This window comes from Narcine bancroftii, chromosome 6 (genome assembly GCF_036971445.1).
Source record: "Narcine bancroftii isolate sNarBan1 chromosome 6, sNarBan1.hap1, whole genome shotgun sequence".
In the NCBI taxonomy this organism is placed as follows: domain Eukaryota; kingdom Metazoa; phylum Chordata; class Chondrichthyes; order Torpediniformes; family Narcinidae; genus Narcine; species Narcine bancroftii.
Genome location: NC_091474.1, coordinates 238,800,228 through 238,819,286, shown reverse-complemented (window position 1 = coordinate 238,819,286; position 19,059 = coordinate 238,800,228). Strand labels below are relative to the sequence as shown.

At 44.4% G+C, this 19,059-nt stretch overlaps 1 protein-coding gene and 1 non-coding gene across 7 annotated transcripts in view; both read right to left on the bottom strand.

Moving 5' to 3' along the window:
• The window catches only part of kif6 (kinesin family member 6), a 645,381-nt gene that overhangs the window by 422,572 nt on the left and 203,750 nt on the right, over positions 1-19,059 (bottom strand). The gene's annotated exons all lie outside the window — the stretch shown is intronic.
• LOC138737809 (U6 spliceosomal RNA) lies at positions 940-1,046 on the bottom strand. The gene has a single exon (XR_011341251.1). It is a non-coding gene; the product is annotated as a U6 spliceosomal RNA (small nuclear RNA).

The following is a 19,059-nucleotide window of genomic DNA, read 5'->3' as shown; positions in this document are numbered from 1 at the left end:
GTGAAAATTTTTTTTTAAATTTAAAAAAAAGAGGAAGTCAGGGGAACACGACCCAGTTCTCATCGATGGCTCAGTAGAGGAGAGGGTCAAGACATTCAAAATCCTGGGTGTTAACGTCTCCAAGGATCTGTCCTGGAGTCTCCATGTTGATGCAATCACAAAGAAGTCTTGCCAGTGGCTATACTCTGTGAGGTACTTGAAGAGATTCGGTATGTCAGCAAAGACTCTCAAAAACCTCTGTAGGTGTACTGTGGAGAGCAACCTGGCTGGTTGCATCACTGTCTGATATGGAGGCACTAAATCTCAGGACAAAAAACGAAGCAGAAGGTTGTTAACTCGGCCTATGACATCATGGGCACCAGACTTCACTCCATCGAGGACATCTACAAGAGGTGGTGTCTTAATAAAGCAGCCTCTATCATCAAGGACCCCCTCCCCCTCCACCACCCAGGTCATGCCTTCTTCAATCTGCTATCATCGGAAAAAAGGTACAGGAGCCTAAAGACGAGCACTCAGCGGCACAAGGACAGCTTCTTTCCCACTGCCATCAGATTCCTGAATGATCAATGAACCAAAGATACAGCTTTACATTTTGTGTACTACTTTGTTTTTATTTCGTGACTTATTCATGACAATAAATTCTGATTCTGATAACTTCCAGTTCCTTGCCCTTCCATATCCTCCACTAAAGGCCAGCATTTTGTGGGACTAATAATAATCATTGCGCATTTCCATGACATAACTATCAACGTATATTGATCTCAGCTCTCTTTGGACCTAGAACCATAGAACATTGATGGACAGAAAACAGGCCCTTTGGCTATTTGAGTCTGTGCCGAATGATTAATCTGCCTGGTCCCACTGACCTGCACTCAGTCTGCAGCCCTTCATACCTCTCCCATCCATGTACCAGTCCCAATTCATCTTTGCTTTTCTTTTTTTAATATGGAACGCTTCACAATTTTGTGTGTCATTCTTGCGCAGGGGCCATGCTAACCTTCTCTGTATCATTCCAATTTTAGTATATGTGCTGCCAAAGCGAGCTCCAAACTAATCTTAAATGTTAAAAACGAGCCCACAATCATCATTTCAGCTGGCAGCTCGTTCCACATTCCCACTACTCTCTAGTTGAAGAAGTTGCCTTAATTTTCCGCTTTCACCCTTAACCCATGTCTTCTGGTATGAATCTCACCTATTCTCAGTGGAAAAAGCCTACTTGTATTTACTATGTCTATACCCCTCATAATTGTGTATACCTCTATCAAATCTCTCATATTTCTTGTACACTCCAGGGAATATAATCCAAACCTGTTTAATCTTTCCCTTAAGTTCTAGCAACATCCTAGTAAATTTTCTCTGCACACTTTCTATCTTATTGATATCTTTCCTGTAGTTAGGTGACCAAAACTGTACTCCAAATTTGTCCTCACCAATGTCTTGCACAATTTTACCATAATATCCCAACTCCTAGACTCAATATTTTGATTTATGAAGGCCCATATGCCAAAAGGTCTCTTTACAACCCTATCTACCTGTGATGCTACTTTCAGGGAATTATGTATCTGTATTCCTAGATCCTTCTGTTCTGCCACACTCCTCAGTGAACTACCATTCATCGTGCATGTCCTTTCATGGTTTGTCCTACCAAAATGAAACACCTGCATTAAATTCCATCTGCCATTTTTCAGCCTATTTTCCCAGCTGGCCCAGACCCCTCTGCAAGTTTTGAAAGCCTTTCTCACTGTCCACAGCACCTCTAATCTTTCTGTCATCTGCAAATTTGCTGATCCAATTTACCACTTTACCTCTGTTCTATCTTGTTATCCACCATTTCCACAGCATTCTGTCCTAACCTTTTAGGTCTAAAACCTCACATGTGCTGGCATTGTTATTTTAATGGGTCTGTAATTCACTCTTTTCCACTGCACTATTTACAAAGCGACATATGTTCATGTCATCAGCAAATAAATGATCGGTTTCCCAGCCATAAATCTGGTGAAGAGTTGTAACCCCACCACAAATCCTTGTGGGATATTCTTTGTTGTAGCTCACTAATTTTAGTGACTTACTTGCTGTCTCCTGATGCACAACAAATTTCTCAGCCAAGTCAATAATTTATCTTAAATCCATCAGCTTCAACTGTAAAGTAAGTATCCTCTGAGGAATTTTACTGAGGGACCATTAGGTTAATTTATCCATTCCTTCAAAACATTCGCAAGTGTGTCAAGGATTACATGGCCTTAACAAATCGATATGAAAATAAAGTGAAAACTTTCAAAATGCTGACTTATTCTTTTGACAATCAACGGTTTCTGCCAAGATACAATAAGGTAGTATTTATGTGCCAAAACTGCATATAGGATCTGTATGAGTGGGGGCAGAATATATATAAAACAATCGAGTTTAAAATAAAAGCAATAATACTCCAAACCATATAGTAATATTGTAAGATATTAATGCATCCATGCACACAAACATGGCAAGTGAAAATTAATCCAAACTAAAATGTTGTATTCAAATAGGCCCCACTAACAGAAGTCCCTCCCTCCCAAAGCAAAATATTCTCCGAGTTATGAATGCATTCGGTTTTATAGATAGCTATTAATCAATTTTGTCCAGACGTCAATAAAAACACAAACAAATCATTCGATATGGTAACTATACCGCCACATTAAGGGGCGGAACTGTTAGCGCAGCGGTTAGCACAATGCTGTTACTTATAGCACCCGCGCTCAGGACCAAGGTTTGAATCCTGAGCTGACTGTTCCGAGTTTCTATATTCTCCCTGTGTTTGCATGTGTTTTGCTGAGGGCTCTGGTTTCCTCCCACCTTTCGAAATGTACCAGGAATTGAAGGTCAATAGGGTGTAAATGGGAGGCACGGGCTCATGGGTCGAAAGGGACTGTGACTGTGGTATATGTCTAATTTTAAAAAAAATTATAAACACTTTTAAAAATTTTTAAAAACTGTATTGAATGGCACCAAAAGCATATAAGGCTGAAAAGATAGAATAATTACCATAAGTGAGCAAGAGAGGAAACTAGTTCTGCCATTTATAGGTATGGCCAAATATATCTGCACTAGACTTTCGAATGTAATAATATGATGGGAGCTCATATGTACATAGACATGTTCATATGTCAGGCATTTGTAACCTAGGAATGACCTGTCCTATCAAAATGATTGTAAAACAAAGAACAATTCAGCACAGGAACAGGCCCTTCACGATGACTGCATCAAACATGATGCCCAAATCGAAGTAAAACTCTGCCACTTGAACATAATGCATAAACCTCTATGGCAGGGTTGGCCAAACCGCTGCTCGCAAGTCACCTGTGGCTCCTTCACATGTAATGTGTGGCTTGCAAAAATATGTTGGCTGGAGGAGATACGAGCAGTTCCGAAACCACCCCGGGAGACTCCGAATTCCTACTAAACCAGGCATCCCGGATGGTCACAGCTAGGGCTGTGTGACAGGAAAGGGGAGTGGGCACTGGAGGAAAAGCCCTTGCAGACGAGCAAAGTGAGCAGTGCATGCCGGAACTGGGTTCTCCTCTCTCGGGCCGAGCCATACCACAGCTGAGCACTGCCAATGTGGGGTGTGCGGTAGGAGGGTCGGGCAAAGCGGAGAGTCCTCTGCAGGGAGTGGCTGCAAAGGGAAGGAAGCCAGGACCAGGCCAGGAGAGCTCCGATAAGGCATGGCCTACCACAGAGGTGGGTATCTGTTCAGGCATTCTGGCGGGGGGGGGGGGGGGGGGGGGAGGGATGACAGAGAGCGAGGGAAGCTGGAAGGGGTCATCAATGAGGACCTCATCCAGGCACCAAGCAAGAACAGAACTGGAGCTGGCAGTAGCAGTGAAGGTCCTGTCAGTGGCCACAGGCATTGGCCCCACTGGATGGAGAGTCAGTGCAGAGGTTATATTGCTCCACACCCCAGCTTCCATTTCTAGCAGCCTCTTCCTCCATCCCACTGGCAACTAGGAAGAGGGGAGCAGAGGGTGGGATGGGGAGGAGTAGAGTTGTTGGCCTCCTTAGCTTGCCCTGATGCAGGAGGCAGATTTGCATCAGGTCACTTCCCACATCATGTGCTCAGCTGCGGAAGCTGCAATCTGCAGAGACCAGTGGCAACAGCATTCCCAAAGAGAACACATCAGAAACAGGAGCAGGAGCCTGCTTCTACACTCAGTGATATCAGAGCTGTATCTTAAATATATTTAATGAGGCAGCCTTCTGCTACTTCCTTGAGCAGAGATTTCCACAGAAAATCAGTCAGCATTTTGAAAATATTTCAAGTCAAGTCACGTTTATTTGTCGTTCGTACCATAAACTTTGAGTGTACAGTGAAAACGAGATAGCGTTTCTCCAGACCGTGAAGCTGGTTATTTACGTCAATAAATTATCCCAGAAAATTTTTATAAATAACATATCACTTATTAAATATCATGTTGCATATGCTGGCCCTGTGTCCCCAGAGTTCAGAAGCTTCGCCACTTGGGGGAAACAGCTCTCGTAATCTGGTCACGAGGGACCAAACGCTTCAGTACCTCTTCCCGGATGGCAGGATGGAAAACAGATTGCGGGAGGAGTGTGTGGTGTCCTTCGTGATGTTTATGGCTTTCCGCAAGCAATGGCCGTTATAAATGTCCATTGTGGCAGGGAGAGAGACCCCAAACATAATATTTGGTATGTAAATGTGATTATTGAAATTAATACAAATGAGCAGTGTAAAAATACATGCATTAATAAATATTATTGCGAACATGTATTTCCTAATAAAACATTTTTGTAATAAAATTTGCATGTAAGACCAAAAAATGTGATTGTAATATTTTTTCATGTCTTGTGACTCTCAAACACCTGAAGTTTATTGTATATGGCTCATATGTTAATTAGTTTGGCCACCCCTTCTGTATTCCCCACATAATCTTGTGTCTACGTCTTATTCTTCTTCTGGCTATCCATCCCATTAGGATGACGATGATTCCTTTCAGTCAGTTTGTGGGATTTGATATGAAGATACCCCACTCCTCAGAGAGGATCAGCATGTGTGTGAATGGATTTAGGTGAGTAGGGGTAACACAGGTCCAGACCTACCCTCTCGACATCCTCTCTCGGTCTATTGGCAAGCTGAGGTCCAAGCCGGCTGGGGGAAAGTTCTGTACAGTGAATGGTCAGACCAAACTTTGATGCAAGAGATGCCCTTTCCGTGTGTGCTGCACTGTTAGCCAGAATCAGACACACACAAAGATAAAGACTGTACAACAGGCTTTAATTGACAAAGACTTCCACAGAGCCAGGCTGCCTGTGGCTGCAGCAACTCTGAGTGAGGCCTCGGGAGGCCGGCACAGACTTATAGCCCAGAGGGTGATTGACACCTGACTGGGTGGGGCTTGATCCCTTCAGGCCGACTGATTGACAGCCGGCCAAATGTTGTCCTGTCCCCTTATACTCCTGCAGGTAAACAGGTGGCCCCCTGCAGTAGGCCGGTGGTATACCACCAAATTGTGGTTCACGACATATGTTTGCTAGATGACCCCTCGAGAGGGTTAATCTGCCCTTTGACAGGTCTTGTTTTTCAATCTGCAGATTGCCTAAACACCCTCTGCACCAGGCAAGCCTGGTGGGGAGCTGGTTTACATGCTGACTACTCAATCATGCGTCAGGTAGTACTGGTTGCAGGTACCAGTAGCACTCAGACGAGTGACCACGTGTCTACCTAGAAGCCACTTAAATGCTGCGATCATACCAGCATCCACCACTACCCCTGGCAGCCCATTCCAAACACCTGTGAAAAAAACAACTATCTTTTAAATTCCACCCCCCCTCTATTCACACATCTCCATCCCCCACCCCCAATGATACTTTAAATGCATGTCTTCTCAGAGCTGCCATTTTTACCCTGGGAAAAAGATTTAGACTGTCAACTCTTTGAATGCCTCCCAAAATTTTATAAACTTCTGTCAGGTCTCCCCTCAGCCTCCAACACTCCAGAGAAAACAACCTAAGTTTATCCAACCTCTCCTCATAGCTCATGTATTCTATTCCAAGCAACTTCCTGGCAACCCCTACTTTACCCTTTCCAGAGCCTCCACGTCCTTCCTGTAATGGGCTGGACTGAGTTGAACAAATTAATATGCACATAAGAACAAAAAAAGTAGGTCATTCCGTTTCATTCAAAGCAGAAATTGTATTGCTTGGATCTCAAGATTCAATTTATTATCATGTAATTCTTTCTTTCTTTGGCTTGGCTTCGCGGACGAAGATTTATAAAGACAGAGCAATTACACAACATTTATTTTCATTTGCCGTAAGTCAGACAGATTCGCCATCAACAGAAATTGCCTGAAGCACCTTTAGTCAGAGGAAGAAAAGCAAAAGAGAATCCTCTCAGAGTAACTGAATGTCTGAGGATTTACCTCCAGTGCTGCCGCAACCCCTCCTGCCACACAGGGTCCAGTCAAAATTAGTGGCAACCTGAATTCCAGATCTGAACCTCCAGCACGATCAGGAAGCCTTCTGCACTCACGGCATCCTCTCGCATCCCAGCTCCGACACCAAGTACTCCTTCAGCCAGTCCTGAGCCAGTCTCCAGCAGTTCGATACCTGGTGTGGATCCTTTGTACGTCGCCAGCAGCTCACTGCCTGCATGGGTTCCTCGCCTTGAGTCACCAACAGCCTGTATGTTCCTCAGCCTCAGAGCCCCTCACTGATCTGCCACAGTGATCACTGCCATGTGGGTCGTCCCCTCTTCTTACTCCATATTCTGGTGCCTTGTGTCAGTCCTCTGCTTCCCCACAACCCCTTGTGGCCATCTTGGGCGCAGACCCCATGGTCGCAATATTTTTAAGTGAAATCACTGTCAGTTCCATTTACATGCCGTTTAAAGCTTGTATGGAGCGGACGGCAGTCAGACTGGGCAGTTGGACGCCGCGGGAGCACTGTGACTCCGCTCCCTGGTCCGCACTAGTGGCACCAATGCCGTTACAGCAGCTCTGGCAATACCGCAATTTCTGATGACAAGAGATTATCAAGACAAAATGTTAGCTCCATTTTACTAAAACATTTAACCCTTTGAGCAGACTCTGTCTCCATTTAACCATATAACCATATAACAGTTTATGGCATGGAAGCAGGCCCTACAGGTCCATGCCAGTTTACTCCAACAACTCCACTAGATCCCCCCCCGCCTATTCTCTGCCCATAACCCTCTAACCCCCACTTATCTATGTATATATCCAGCCTCCTCATAAATGAAAGAATTGTCTCTGCCTATTTCCTCTGGAAGATTATTCCATTCAGCCACCACTCTCTGAGTGAAGAAACATCCTCTAATGTTTCTCCTAAAATTTTGCCCCCTTACCCTCAACTTGTGTCCTCTTGTTTCAACCTCCCCTGCTCTCAGGGGGAAGGGTTTGCTTGCATCTAGTCTATCTATTCCCTTCATAATTTTAAACACCTCTATCAAATCCCCTCTTAACCATCTACGTTCCAATGAATAAAGTCCTAACCTCTTCGATCTTTCTCTGTACTCTAGGTATTTTAAGCCAGGCAACATCCTTGTAAATCTTCTCTGCACCCTCTCCCCTTATCTATATCTTTCCTATAATTTGGAGACCAGAACTGAACACAATACTCCAAACCTGGCCTCACTAACGCCTTAAACAGTTGCAGCATCACTTCCCAGTTCCTAAACTCTATTATATGATTTATGAAGGCTAACATACCAAATGCCTTCTTAACCACTCTGTCAACATGAGAATCCACCTTCAAGGAACCCTGTACCATAACTCTGAGATTTCTTTGTATTTGTGCATTCCCCAATGTCCTCCCCTTTACTACCTATGTCCTATTTCGATTATTTTTACCAAAGTGAACCACCTCACACTTCTCTACATTAAATTCCATCTGTCATCTTTCAGCCCAACTCTCCAGACAAACCCAATCCCTCTGTAATCCCTGAAAACCTTCCTCACTATTTAGATCAAGGCTGATATAAGAATCATAGAATTGAACAGCTTGTATAGAGGCCATTTGACCCAAATTGTCCATGTTGACCCAATCCTCATCGAGGACTCAGAAGTGGAGAGAGTTAAGAACTTCAAATATCTGGGTGTCAACATCTGCGAGGATCTGCCCTGAAGCTTCCATGTCAAGGCTCTCCTCTGGCTATACTTTGTGAGATGTTTGAGGAGATTCAGTGCGTTACAAAAGACTCTCAAAAACCTCTACAGGTGAACCATGGAGAGAATCCTGGCTGTTTGCATCACTGTCTGGTACGGAGGTGCCGACACTAAGAACAAAAAAAAAACTCCAGAAGGTACTTAACTTGGCCTGTGGCATCACGGGCACCAGACTTCACTCCATCGAGGACACCTACAAGAGACAGTGTCTTAAGAAAGCAATCTCTATCCTCGAGGACCCTGACCACCCAGGCCACGCTCTCATCAGGTCCAGAAGCCTAAAGACGAGCACTCAGCAGCACAAGGACAGCTTCTTCCCCGTTGCCATCAGATTCCTGAATGGTCAGTGAACCAAAGACACTTTTTTCACTAGTTTTATTTATTGTTGTAAGGAGGTTTATACGAAAGTTTGTACTGTGTGATGATGCTGCAAAAATGACAAATTTTGTGACTTGTTCATGACAACAAATTCTGATTCTGATTCGATCAGTGCCATGTTTTCATATTACTTCCTCACATGACGTAGCTCTTTGGTTTCGATTTATATTTTCTTTCTTTTTTTCATTCGCCATTAATCTTAACCATTTCGATATTGGAAAAACAAGAAAGTGTGCATGGATGGCTTCAATGCCATGTTATTGAAAAGGACAGACTTTTGTGAGTTTATTTGGAGAAAGAGAGAGCTGATTAGTGAGATAAATCTCTCTTCCACCATTAACAGGTTTTTCGATATGGGATACACTTAAGGCTTATCTGAGAGAGCAAATTATTTCATATACAAAATAAAACTTAAAAGAGAATATATAATGGAAATGGATGTTCTGGAGAAGGAAATAACAGAATTGGAGAAAGAATATCAAAGGATGTGTTTACAAGAAAAGTATAGAATTATGGAAAATAAAAAATTGAAATACAATACATTGCAAACATACAGAATGAAAAAAAAACAATTTTTAAAACTAAGCAAAAAATATTCTGAACTAGGAGACCGAGCACATAAGGTTTTGTCCTGGCATGAAGGTAGAGGAGTCGTTGAGGATGATAAATGTAATCAAAACAGATGAAGACATGGTAACCCACAATCAGAAAGAGATCAATGATATTTTTAGACAATATAGTACATAACTGTATAAATCAGAATTATAAGTAGATGATACTGAGATGAGTGAGTTCCTTGCATCCACTGAACTTCCAAAATTAGAGGCCAGAGATAAGTCAGAGCTGGATGCCCCTTTCATGAGAGAGGAAATTGAGAAGGCTCTGAGCACTTTTCTGGCTAATAAGTCTCCGGGGGAGGATGGATTCCTGCCCTTTAGACAATTCAAGGATTTGTTGATGCCTCTTATGATGGATGTACTGAACCGGGCATTGGAGATACAGACTCTTCCAGACTCTTTTTCGACAGCTATTATTACAGTGTTGCCAAAGAAGAATAGGAAACTTCATCATATAGGCCTATCTCACTTCTGAATGCTGATTATAAGAATTGGTGAAGGCTTTAGCCAACAGGCTGGGGTAATATTTACCTAAACGGATACATGCAGATCAGGTGGGAGTTGTTAAAAGAAAACACTCTGCATAGTCTGGGCAGACTATTTAATATAATATATACAGCTAAATCAAAATTGAATTTGAGTATAAATTCTGTTTGGATGCTGAAAAGGCATTTGACTGGTTAGAATGGCCTTTTTTTATTTAAAACATTGGAGAAATTTAGTATAGGTAGAATATTTATAAATTGGATAAAACTCTCCATCATAAACCACAAGCTAAAATTATAACTAATAATCAGATGTCAGCAGTCTTCCCTTTGAGTAGATCGAGTAGGCAGGTGTTCCCCTATCCCCAATGCATTTTATCTGTGCAATTAAACTGCTGGTGGTGATTACAAGGACATAAAAGGTTTCAAATTTGGACCAGAAGAACATAAAATCAGCCTATTTGCCAATGATGTGCTATTATATCTATTCAACATGGATGAATCTTTGGAGAAATTCCAAACAACACTAGAAAAATATGAAAGAGTCTCAGGTTATAAAGTTAAAATGGATAAAATTGATGAACTTTGATTATGAAAGATATCAAAGAGGAAGTCAATTTAAATGGAAGGTAGATGGAATTAAATATTTAGGAATAGTAACTGATAATAACTTGCAGAATTTGTATAAATGAAATTATACTCCTCTTCTAGGGAAGTTCGAGAAGGATTTGCAGAAATGGAAAGATTTGCTGATTACTTTGGTGGGAAGAGTTAATTTTGTTAAAATGAAAGTGATGCCAAAATTACAATATCTTTTCCAATCGCTGCCTATTTCTTCGCTAAAAAAGTTCTTTAAATTACTAAATAATTGTATTGGGCAGTTCCTTTGGAATAATAAGGTGCCAAGGATATTGTTGGAAAAGTTAACATGAGACTATAAGCCGACAGGACTTAGGATACCGCATATCAAAAAGTACTATTTGGCTGCACAAGCTAGATTTATTTCTTCCTTCTTTGAAGAAGGCAGCCCCCCCCCACCTCTTGGATTAAAATGGGACTGTAGTCAATGAGAGAGGGGGGGAATGAAAGATTTTATTTATAAGTGGAGTGTTGTCAATAACAAAAAAGACATTTAATCCTATATTAATACTTATGATTAGAGTATGGCAAGAAATCAATGAGTGTATTGGGAAAAAAGCAGGAATATCATTAAGAGCACCATTATGTAAGAATGTGCCACTACCTAAAAACTACTGGTGTGACAAAGTAATAAGATACATTGAAGATTGCTATGCAGAAGGAGTTCTTATGTCTTTTGGTCAACTAAAACAGAAATATGGAGTAGCTAATGGAACTTTTTTCTGCTTCCTCCAGCTAAGGTTGTTCTGGAGAGAAAGGTAGCAGCCATTTTTGGTCCCACCTGAAATTTGTGAAATGGAATGAATAATTTGGCTGGGAAATGCATCTAAATTTATAACAAAAATGTATTTTGTTCTCCAGAGTGAAAGTGCAAAACCAGGTTTGCAGATGTCGAGAGAGAGATGAAAGCTGGAATTAGGTTTTGTAGTATCAGAAAGATGTTGGCCTGATTGGTGTTTGGATAGTTTGACATCAATTATAAATGCAGGAAATTGATTGGTTCAGTATAACTTCCTACACCAATTATAACAGGTCAAAATCTGAAATATCGTAGATGTGTCTTAGATGTGGGATTTTTACATGCTATGTGGTCGTGTATGAAAGTGAGGCTGTTTTTGGCAGGATATTGCTGAAATATTAACAAAGTTAACAGGAGTAGCCTTCGCGAGTGACCTGGAGCTTTATCTTTTGTGTAACTTTATTGGAATAAGTAATAAATTAACTAAATTCCAAATTTATTTTGTCAAAGTAGCTTTAGCAGTAGCTAAAAAGTGTATTGCAACTACTTGGAAGTCAAACACTCCCTAATTCATAGGACTGTGGAGATGAATTGCAATGGAGAAAATTACATACATTCTAAAAAACAAATATGATATATTTGTCAAGATATGGCAGCCATATTTGGACCATAAAGCGGCCCAATTATAATAAGGATAATAACAGATCCTGTTACAATATAAAGAGATGTGACTTCCTCATATAGATTTTTTATGGGTAGTATAAGTGTGAGCTCTGACGGTGTGTGAATTTATATTTTGTGGGAGAAGGGAAGAGTTTTTCATTGTTTTTTGTATGAAAAAGTTTAATATATTGTGATAATGAAGATTTTACTATGAATATTTATGAAAAATGAAAAATAAAATATTTTAAAAAGCCTTTGACCTCACAATAATTTACCAATCTGTCCAAATTTTAATTTGCTGCCATTAGCTGTAAGTGTTTAAGTATTGAAGGAAACTTTGCCCATCGCTGCTGCGATATTCAACGCCATCTCCTAATTTGCCTCTCAGGACTAACCTCAGCACACAGGAAAACACTTGAAAATAAAGGTCGTGACTTTCAATGTGCTGTAATGGTATGGATTGTATATGCTAATTGGCTCGGGCTGGCCACTCCCTGATGACACTCTTACCTGACCCAGGCCATAAAGGTCGGGCCACCTTTCCCTTCCCTGCACTTCCCTAGTTTGGATCCGGGCCTGCTCAAGTCTTTTGTGCAATAAAGCCTAGCGTTCCCCTCAAGTCTTTGTCATTGCAATTATTGGGGCAACGGATAGTGCCCAACAATAATAAAACATAAAATTCAGAATTGGTACATTGAGACCAAGAGTGTCTTAATGTGTTCATTCACACAGTTGTTTGCCCAACAAGTGCAAATATAAAAGAGTGAATAATCTAAGATGCCATCAGTGCTCATATACTTAACCTCAATCGGAATAGAAAGAGGTGGTAATGTAAAATAATGAACAAGGAATGAATAATCCACCTATTACCTCCTGCCTTTGGGACTGTGCTCCTCCCCCCACCATTTTGTTCAGGCACCTGTCTACATTTTTTCCTACCTTGATGAAGGGCTCAAGCCCGAAACGATGGTTATGTATCTTTATCTATGGCGAGCTCTCCACTGGCCACCATGATAGAGGTGCACCAAAGAAGAGGTACAAGGACTGCTTAAAGAAATCTCTTGGTGCCTGCCCCATTGACCCCCGCCAGTGGGCCGATATCGCCTCCAACCGTGCATCTTGGCGCCTCACAGTTCGGCGGGCAGCAACCTCCTTTGAAGAAGACCGCAGAACCCACCTCACTGACAAAAGACAAAGGAGGAAAAACCCAACACCCAACCCCAACCCACCAATTTTCCCTTGCAACCACTGCCACCGTGCCTGCCTGTCCCGCATCGGACTTGTCAGTCACCAACGAGCCTGCAGCAGACGTGGACATACCCCTCCATAAATCTTCGTCCGCGAAGCCAAGCCAAAGAAAAGAAGACTGTTTGACCTGCTGTGTTTCTCCAGCGTTGTGTTTTTACTTCACAATCATGGTGTCTGCTGAATTTCATGTTTTATCAAGGAATAGATAGGGGCAGACAGTGGGGAATAGCAGACTCCAGCTCGAAAATACCATCATGCCAATATCACAGGAAGAGTTTGGATATTGCAATCATAGAATAGTTCTTTTCAGGACAAGAAGATAAAATCCTTCCCATAAAAGCTGCACCTGTGGTGGACCGCCACCGCAGAGATTGAGGTAGCACTTCGCGCAGAGCGCGTGGTAGTTAACAGCAGCATAACACACTTGTAACACGTGCCTTAACACAGCGAGCCAACACGGTTGAAAGCTGGAGCAGTACAAGACCTGCAGCCCTAAAATGGCACTGGCCAAGCTGTCCAGCTAACAGGACAATAACAGGCTAGGGAAGAAGGCTATTCACATGCAAGATTGTTCCCGCCCACCTATTGTTATTCATGCGGTTGATGTCAGCCAATCAAACAAACGGTGGGAACTCCATCTGTATAAAAGGAGCCTTTCCAGCCTCAATAAATCTCAGAGTGTGTGTGTTTCTTTGTAGCAGTCGGCTACACACTAACTCTTTGAAACAACTAGTCCCACACCTGTCCTTCTCTTGGAGACCTATAAATGTTTCCCTTTGAAGTGAAAAATCTTCATTCTCAACATTAAAGTTTACTTTCTCTTCACAAAAATCTACTGAACTTGCTTGAACATTTCAACATATTTGTTTTTATTTCCCTGGTTTTGAAAGTTCTTAATTTTCTCCCACTGTCCATTAAAGCAACACATTCTAGATCATAAAAACTCGCTGTGAAAGTAATCCCTCCTCATCATGTCTCCCGTTTACCAATTTTCCTGCAAAGGAAAACAAGGGAATTTATTCAGAATACTTCCATTCAACTGAGAAACACAAAAGATGACATTGCTGGAGCTTTCAGCAGGAGGAACTCTGCAAATCAGGCAGTATTCATGAGTAGAAATGGTCACTCAACATTGTCACAAGATCAAAAGGAATGGGGGTGAAATCCTGTACATGTTGGGGAAAGGAAACTGAAAGAGAGGCCCAGAAGACGTGAAATGGGGAGAGGGGTAGGGAGAAGGAGAAACGATTAGGAATGAAGGGATGATGTTAAAGAAAGTTGGGTGGTGGGGGGGAAGGGAAATTGCCCTTAAAATCATCCTTGAACATTTTGTTAAAGAGAATTGTCCAACTTAATTGTTATCCACCATAAAACTCAGCAAATGGATTTCTTACAGCGTCCATGACAAAGGCAACTGTGGACATTCATATTCCAACAGAGGAATAACTAGGTGGTGTCGAGCCACCAAGAAGGGAAAGAAGTTGATAGAAATAAAATAATATATTCATCTTCTTCTCTTCTCTTCTTCTCATCTTCTCTTCTCTGGCAAAAATTCTGAAATGCACTACTTTCTGAATGACTGCTATCAAGTAGGAGCAAGGGGGAGACGGCGGCCCCAGTCCGGGCACAGGGAGAGCAGCAGCGGCCCCGGCCCCGGTCCGGGCGAAGGGTAGACGGCGGCGGCCCCGATCCGGGCAGGAGCAAGGGGGAGACGGCGGCCCCGGCCTCGGTCGAGTGAGGCAGGCGGAGGCCCCGGTCCGGACAGGGAGTGGGAGGCGGTGGCCCCAGTCCAGGCACAGGGTGAACTGCGGCGGCCTCGGCCCCGGTCCGGGCAGTATGGACCGACCTAGGAGGGGAGGCAGGCCCCTCCAGCCCGGGTAAGAAACCTGCATAGGAGAAGGCCACTCCGATATAAAACCTACGACCCAAGGACCTCGCTGCCACGTCCCAGCTTGCTTGGCCACGGCACACGAACCATGGGTGTAAAGGGTGGGGCCAGTACTGCGCGCACTGCACTCCACCTAAAAGCTCCTTTGCGCAGGCCCGAGGACAGGTCCACGTCCTCCCCCTCCACGTCCTCCCCCTCCACGTCCTCCCCCTCCACGTCCTCCCCCTCCACGTCCTCCCCCTCCACGTCCTCCCCCTCCACGTCCTCCCCCTCAAAAGATGCTCACAAACTCAAGCTAGCATGCTGGAACATCAGAACCATGCTAGACAAGACTGACAGCCACCGACCTGAACGTCGGTCTGCCCTCATTGCACATGAACTCCTCAGACTTGACATCGACATAGCCGCTCTCAGTGAAGTCCGCCTGGCAGATGTAGGCAGCCTCCAAGAACGCGGCACGGGCTACACACTCTACTGGTCTGGCAAGCCTTCGGATGAACGACGCCTATCTGGTGTAGGCTTCATGGTCAAGAGCTTCATTGCCTCCAAACTCGAAAACCTTCCGACAGGCCTCTCGGACCGAATCATGTCCATGCGACTCCCACTTCAAAACAAGCGTCACATCACCCTCATCAGTGTCTATGCTCCAACCCTCCAGGCGGAACCAGCAGAAAAGAACAAGTTCTACACCGACCTGCGCAACCTCATCCAACGTACCCCTACAGCCGACAAGGTTGTCATCCTGGGCGACTTCAACGCTCGTGTCGGCAAAGACTCAGAAACCTGGCCAGGAATCCTGGGCAAGCATGGCGTCGGCAAGTGCAACGACAATGGGCGCCTCCTGTTGGAGCTCTGCGCAGAACAGCGGCTTGTCATTACAAACACCCTTTTTCAGCAGAGGGACAGCCTTAAGACCACCTGGATGCATCCCCGATCCAAACACTGGCACCTCCTGGACTACATCCTGGTGCGAGAAAGTGACAAACAAGATGTGCTCCACACCAGGGTCATGCCTAGCGCGGAATGCCACACTGACCACTGGCTGGTTCGCTGCAAGCTCAACCTTCACTTCAAGCCAAAGCCCAGGAACAATAAAGCCCCCAGAAAGAGGTTCAATGTTGGAAACCTGCAGTCAGACGAAGCGAGAGGAAACTTCCAGGCAAACCTCAAAGCAAAGCTCGACGTTGCAACCCGCCTCACGGACCCGTCCCCTGAAACCCTCTGGGATCAGTTGAAGGCTACCATACTGCAATCCACTGAAGAGGTACTGGGCTTCTCCTCCAGGAAAAACAAGGACTGGTTTGACGAAAACAGCCAGGAAATCCAGGAGCTGCTGGCAAAGAAGCGAGCTGCCCACCAGGCTCACCTTACAAAGCCGTCCTGTCCAGAGAAGAAACAAGTCTTCCGTCGCGCATGCAGCCATCTTCAGCGCAAACTCCGGGAGATCCAAAATGAGTGGTGGACTAGCCTCGCCAAACGAACACAGCTCAGCGCGGACATTGGCGACTTCAGGGGTTTCTACGAGGCTCTAAAGGCTGTGTACGGCCCCTCACCCCAAGTCCAAAGCCCGCTGCGCAGCTCAGACGGCAAAGTCCTCCTCAGCGACAAGATCTCCATCCTCAACCGATGGTCAGAACACTTCCAATCTCTTTTCAGTACCAACCGCTCAGTCCAAGATTCCGCCCTGCTCCAGCTCCCTCAACAGCCCCTAAGGCTAGAGCTGGATGAGGTTCCCACCCTGGATGAGACATATAAGGCAATCGAACAACTGAAAAGTGGCAAAGCAGCAGGTATGGATGGAATCCCCCCAGAAGTCTGGAAGGCTGGCGGCAAAACTCTGCATGCCAAACTGCATGAGTTTTTCAAGCTTTGTTGGGACCAAGGTAAACTGCCTCAGGATCTTCGTGATGCCACCATCATCACCCTGTACAAAAACAAAGGCGAGAAATCAGACTGCTCAAACTACAGGGGAATCACGTTGCTCTCCATTGCAGGCAAAATCTTCGCTAGGATTCTACTAAATAGAATAATACCTAGTGTCGCTGAGAATATTCTCCCAGAATCACAGTGCGGCTTTCGCGCAAACAGAGGAACCACTGACATGGTCTTTGCCCTCAGACAGCTCCAAGAAAAGTGCAGAGAACAAAACAAAGGACTCTACATCACCTTTGTTGACCTCACCAAAGCCTTCGACACCGTGAGCAGGAAAGGGCTTTGGCAAATACTAGAGCGCATCGGATGTCCCCCAAAGTTCCTCAACATGATTATCCAACTGCACGAAAACCAACAAGGTCGGGTCAGATACAGCAATGAGCTCTCTGAACCCTTCTCCATTAACAATGGCGTGAAGCAAGGCTGTGTTCTCGCACCAACCCTCTTTTCAATCTTCTTCAGCATGATGCTGAACCAAGCCATGAAAGACCCCAACAATGAAGACGCTGTTTACATCCGGTACCGCACGGATGGCAGTCTCTTCAATCTGAGGCGCCTGCAAGCTCACACCAAGACACAAGAGAAACTTGTCCGTGAACTACTCTTTGCAGATGATGCCGCTTTAGTTGCCCATTCAGAGCCAGCTCTTCAGCGCTTGACGTCCTGCTTTGCGGAAACTGCCAAAATGTTTGGCCTGGAAGTCAGCCTGAAGAAAACTGAGGTCCTCCATCAGCCAGCTCCCCACCATGACTACCAGCCCCCCCACATCTCCATCGGGCACACAAAACTCAAAACGGTCAACCAGTTTACCTATCTCGGCTGCACCATTTCATCAGATGCAAGGATCGACAATGAGATAGACAACAGACTCGCCAAGGCAAATAGCGCCTTTGGAAGACTACACAAAAGAGTCTGGAAAAACAACCAACTGAAAAACCTCACAAAGATAAGCGTATACAGAGCCGTTGTCATACCCACACTCCTGTTCGGCTCCGAATCATGGGTCATCTACCGGCACCACCTACGGCTCCTAGAACGCTTCCACCAGCGTTGTCTCCGCTCCATCCTCAACATCCATTGGAGCGCTCACACCCCTAACGTCGAGGTACTCGAGATGGCAGAGGTCGACAGCATCGAGTCCACGCTGCTGAAGATCCAGCTGCGCTGGATGGGTCACGTCTCCAGAATGGAGGACCATCGCCTTCCCAAGATCGTATTATATGGCGAGCTCTCCACTGGCCACCGTGACAGAGGTGCACCAAAGAAAAGGTACAAGGACTGCCTAAAGAAATCTCTTGGTGCCTGCCACATTGACCACCGCCAGTGGGCTGATAACGCCTCAAACCGTGCATCTTGGCGCCTCACAGTTTGGCGGGCAGCAGCCTCCTTTGAAGAAGACCGCAGAGCCCACCTCACTGACAAAAGGCAAAGGAGGAAAAACCCAACACCCAACCCCAACCAACCAATTTTCCCTTGCAACCGCTGCAATCGTGTCTGCCTGTCCCGCATCGGACTGGTCAGCCACAAACGAGCCTGCAGCTGACGTGGACTTTTTACCCCCTCCATAAATCTTCGTCCGCGAAGCCAAGCCAAAGAAAGAAAAAGATACATTGTGACAGAATGTGTTTTATATTTTATACATAGATATGATTTTGGGAGATAAAGTGTGGCAGTTTTTTTTAGTGTAGGTCACATACAAACGTTTCAAAACAGATCTCATTTAAAATACTGGAGCTCTGCTCAAGCCAGACAGGCCGGCTCCAAGAGCTTTTCAAAGCCGCAGACTGTCTGAGTGCCTAGTAAGGTTGGTGTTAAGGAGGATTGTGAGATACATCCTGCATGTGCTGTAACAAGGTCTTTGTCTGAGAAAATGATGAGAGCAGAGGAAGATCCAGTTGATAGAGACTTGCCCAGCACTTCTGAAATAGTCTTGAAAGAGCAGGTTAATTGTGAGAGTAAGGATTTCTCTTTGTCAAGGAATGAGTTAATTCACCCACAGAGGACAAATACAGATCTTACTGACTTAAAGCAGTAAGTGAACAGGAGATTAAAGAAATGGCTTGTGGATATTACTTGAAGGGTGAATTGTTATTGAAACTTGATTTAGAGGATAAGGGTAGTGGAGAACGGTCTGTATCACAGGTGTTAGTTATTAACAGGTTTGAGGAAGTTATGGATGATAACATTATGGAAACAGAATCTTGTGAGGGTAACCTTAAAGAAACCATGGTTCCTGTGTGCCTGTCTAACTCAGCAATTTTGGAAAATCTGGAAGGAAGGTTAGGCCATC